The following is a 4,747-nucleotide window of genomic DNA, read 5'->3' as shown; positions in this document are numbered from 1 at the left end:
GCACCTCCACCAAGGGATGGGTCCCAGCCACCAAGACTGCAGCATCCCTGCCCTCCCCAGTGAGGACAAAAGGACTGATGTCTTCTGGTCCTCATCCCTAAGCCAATGCTGGCCCAGCAGGAGCAGAACTGTGCCTCGCCAATCAATGCCCAGCGCAACCGTTGGTGCCCCTTGCTTTATGGGAAAGATGGCAAGTGGAGCTATAAGGGGTGTCTTGAGAAGTCCAGCAGAGCCCATCATGGTCTCATCATCCGAGACCCCAGATGTGTTCACATTTCCCCAGATGTGGTGACGTCATGACATGCAGAGAAGCTCGTGGCCTGGTGTGGTTTGCTCCTCACTTTCAGGATAATTTAAGGAAGGGGAAAATGCTGATTTACTTATCCCGTAAGAGCCAGCATGGAGTGCACTTTGCTTTGTGAAACTACTCACTCAATTTGGGGAAGATTAAGTTGGTTCAAGTCTCAAGGTAGCTGGTAGCCCAGCACTTCTCTCTTGGTGCCAGCCCTGGGGTCACCCCAAACCTTACCCCCATTGAATTATTTATCGCAGTGGGAAAAACTTGCTTAATTCATTTAAGTAAAAGTGTCTGCCTTCCTGCCCACTCCCTGTGCGCCACAAGGAGAGAGCATCAGCTGTGAAATCTCACTGGCTGAGCTGCGATTTCCGGCCCTGCCTCTCACAGCTCTAAGACCTTGAGCGACTCGCCCACCTTGCCAAAGCTGAGACCTTTTCCCCAAGTGTCTGTCTCCTGTGAACAATAATTTCCATTGAGAAAGGATCACAATAGAAGGTGTTTATTGCCCGTGTCTATGATGTGACATCATTGCTGCAGCGAACGTTGAAATCTCTGCAATGAGCTTGGGAAAAGTCAGGAGCCAGCCCCGACTCCCAGCGACATTCCCTCGGTTTTCCTTTCATGGTGTGGACTCCTGAGTCGGACATGCAGGGCAAAGAGAAGCCTCATACCGAGACTCTAAACAGGGGCTGAAAACCAGGCCAGCTGTAGAGCTCAGGCTGTGCCCTGCTCCAGATACTCTGTGCTGTAGGGAACAGTGGCTCTCCAGGCTGCCCATCGCCCTAGGAGACTCCATTTTGAGGGAGAAGGATGAACTCCAGCCCCTAGGTGGGCACACAGACAGCACCATCTGCCAGGCATTACCCTGCGGCACAAACATAAATGACTTTACTCATTCCTGGAGGTGGAAAGGGAGCCACCCTCTGGGTTTACCAGGGGGTGTTGTGGGGGCACACGAGTGTGTTAAAATCTTATTAGGGAAACCATGCCTGAGGACTTACCAGGCTGACCAGACTAAGGAAAGAGCGTAACACCCTCACCTGGACCCCATGCACCCCGTGTGTGCATCAAGGACCAAGGACTCTCCAGCCCCGCTCCAGCCCCACTGTTGACACAGTCCGTCCCACTGACTGCCGGTTCGTCCAGTTTGCCCCTCCGGAGCTAGCCCGCTGTTTCCAGCTTCCAACCCAGTTAGACTTTTACCTTGCAGCTGGACTCCACGGCTTCGCCTGCAAACCCTGACTCCAGCAGCAGCATCCTCTGGTCTGGTTCTTTATCTTATCAACACAGACATTCCCAGCCACTTCTGAAGCCTTTTGAACCCTGCCACGGCCTCTTTAACCCGCGTTCGTTCTGTAAACCACATACACACATGTGGATATGCTTACTCTGTGCTGTGCGATACGGGAGCTGACATCACTGATTAAGATGGAAATGATACTACTTTGCAAAAGAACCTCATTCACCTCGCCCAGATTGTCAGGGTAAGTAGGTCATATGTCAAACCGCCGCCACCAAAACTGCTAAACTCCGTGAATCTGTTGTTATTCAGTAAGTTCTGACCTTATGGAGAGACGGGCGTGCTTGCCTACATCTCTGTCACAATGTGCTCACAATGGCAACAGTGGGACCAGGCCTATGGCAGAGGCCTCCTTAGCCATCCATCCTCCCTCCCTCAGCCCCCGTGAGGGGCTCCGACAACTGTGACTCCCCACCAATGCACATAGCCAGGAAAGCAAGACTCCTCGTGGGCCAGGTGTGACAGTGTGGGTCTTCCATTCTGGTCACGGGCCTTTGACTATCCAAAGAGAGGGGTTTTTCCTTGCTTTGAGAACAGTCCCATATGCCTGATTTTCTGTGTTCTGCTTTTATTAGAAGGATGGGTGGATGAATGGATGGACAGACAGATGGATGGATGGATGGACAGGTAAATGATTGGTATAAATGATATGAACAGATAATTGATAGATGATTGACAGGAGAGAGAGAGAGAGAATCTTCCACTCTGACAATAGCTCCAAATCACCCACAGCAGAGGGCTCATATTCTTCTCAGAAAGTGGGATGCTCCCTTCAAAGCAATGGCCCTACAGGGCAGAGGTGCACACCTGGAATCCCAGCACGTGGGAGCCTGTGAGTTCGAGGCCAGCCTGATCTCCCTAGTGAGCCCCATCCCTGAAGAAATGAACCAACAGCAACACACACACCCGACAGCAGCAGGCTCCGCCGGCAGGCAGACCCTTCCGAGAATGAACACTGTCCAGGGTGGCGGGGCACAGGATCGGTCAGCTTCTCGGCACTCTTCACACTCTGCCTACAATGCTTGTTCTGAAACCTTGGCCTCTGTGCGGAGCGCTGCCTCATCCATGCTTGTGTGCTTCGTACAATGCACTCTCTCTCCCAATTTCTGAACCTCACACATTGCTCAGGGTATAAGTCTTCCTTCTCGGGGGGCCAGGGACAGCAAGAGTTTGGACCTGCCAGCAGGTGTCTTTGTGCCTTATCTCTTTAGGAAGAAGCACTGCCTTGGATACTGGGATTTGGTCCATGCCGGGGCTTCTGAAGCTTGGACTACTGAATAGCGGAGGACAGTTTCAAATTAATGGCACAATGCCTTCTGTCTTAGTCCACTTGGGTTGCTGCAACCAAGAGCACAGGAGGCTAGCACTCAAAAGCGTATCTCTCATTTATTTCCTGCAGCTTTGGGGGCAGGTGTCCGAGGTGCCGCAGGACGGGGTACCTGTGCAGAGCAGGGTTTGAGTCAGTAAATGCAAATGCTGTGTACCACCTTTTGAATAGCAGTACTGTGTGTACGCAGGGTTCGCCTTTTGTCTTAAAACAGACCCAAGGACTATACACTTATTGTGAGTGCTCAGTCATCTGTGCACCGAGGAGAAATAATCTGATTTCCTGAAGTCACCTACAAAACAGGGAAACCAAGTTTTCGGGATCAAGCACAGTTTCTGCTGACGCCGATTCGAGTTACTGGCAACCATTCAAGCCTCTACCGCCTGCACATGCAAGTCACTGCCGGACCGGAGCAGGATCCAGAGGTGGTGCCCTGGATGCAGCCTGGTCACACAGCCTGGTGAAATGGCCCAGGGCTGAGAGTCCTCCCAAATCCCAGTCAGATGAATTCTGTAACAGAATAACCCTCCTCCTCCAAAAAAGAGGCTGAAATTTTAAGACAGTGTAACATCTTCTTAACTGTTGAGACGATCAGAATAAACAGACAAGCAACTTTCTAGCATTGGAGTAATGCAGAGGCCTTTGGGAACAGTGATTCCATGAATATTTGCATGAAGAACTTCCTCCAATTATATTTCCAAATTTCCTTAAGTGAAAACTAAGAAAGAAATCAGATGTATGTTCTAGAAAAAAATGGGATATAACAGTGCCCAGCTCTGCCAGACCAGAGATTTATTTTCTTTCTTTTTTTTATTTTTAAAATTTTTCCTTCTTTCTTTCTGTTTGTTTTACTTTATTCTTTGTTGTTTTTGTTTTTGAGACAGAGTTTCTCTCTGTAACCCTAGCCATTCTGAAACTCACTCTAGACCAGGCTGGCCTTAAGCTCACAGAGATCCACCTGCCTCTGCCTCCTGAGTGCTGGGATTAAAGGCGTGCATCACTATCTCCCAGCCCAGAAATTTCTTAAGAGCCAGAAGTTAAATGAGGACCCTGGTCCCAAGGCTGGGTCATGAACTGTGGCCTCTCCTCTCCACTCCTCTGCCCCACAAGAACTCTTTTCAGTGGTTTCAAGGTCAGTTCTAGGCATTCCTCTACCCATGTTGGTTCAGCTGTGCCTTTGTTAGGGTTTCTATTGCTGTGAAGAGACGCCACGACCATGGCAGCTCTTATAAAAAACAAACAAACAAACAAACATTTAATTGGGGCTGGCTTACAGTTCAAAGGCTTAGCCCATCATTGTCCCGGCAGGAAGCATGGTGGCATGCAGGCAGACATGGTACTGGAGAGGTAGCTGAAGAGTCCTACATCTGGATCGGCAGGCAGCTGGAAAAGACTGAGACACACTTCCTCCAATGAAGCCACACTTCCTACTCTAATAAGGTCACACACCTCCTAATAGTGCCACTCCCTATGAGCCTATGGGAGCCAAGCATTCAGACACATGAGTCTATGGGGACCATTGCTATTGAAACCACCTCAAGCTGGTTCCAAGGAAAAGCAGACTCTGGAGTATGGCACTGGCAGGGCCAGGTACCACATCCGGAAGGGCCAGGAGCAGCACCTTCTGGGAATTACCACATCAGTTCATCTTTTCTAGCTGGGGGTTCTGCCCCGGGGGTGGGGTGTATTTCCCATCATCCCAAAGTAGATTCTCCCCCCAAGAGTGAGGTGACTGGGCCACCAAGAAGGAAAGCAATGTCAAAGGGGCAGATACAACATAGATGAAAGACACATGGGCCCCAGAGCCTGGCCTCTGCACAGG

The 4,747-nt window shown here is 50.4% G+C and overlaps 1 long non-coding RNA gene across 1 annotated transcript; it reads right to left on the bottom strand.

Annotated features, from left to right (window-relative positions):
- Positions 1–781: 781 nt before the first annotated feature.
- LOC143269125 (uncharacterized) lies at positions 782–2,115 on the bottom strand. The gene is made up of 2 exons (XR_013045490.1): positions 1,502–2,115; positions 782–1,163 (listed from the first exon to the last, which is right to left on the bottom strand). It is a non-coding gene; the product is annotated as an uncharacterized LOC143269125 (long non-coding RNA).
- Between the last annotated feature and the right edge of the window lie 2,632 nt (positions 2,116–4,747).

Source organism: Peromyscus maniculatus, chromosome 17, assembly GCF_049852395.1.
Source record: "Peromyscus maniculatus bairdii isolate BWxNUB_F1_BW_parent chromosome 17, HU_Pman_BW_mat_3.1, whole genome shotgun sequence".
NCBI classification, from domain to species: Eukaryota; Metazoa; Chordata; class Mammalia; order Rodentia; family Cricetidae; genus Peromyscus; species Peromyscus maniculatus.
The sequence above is the reverse complement of the archived record's forward strand: the minus strand, read 5'-3'. Positions and strand labels throughout refer to the sequence as shown.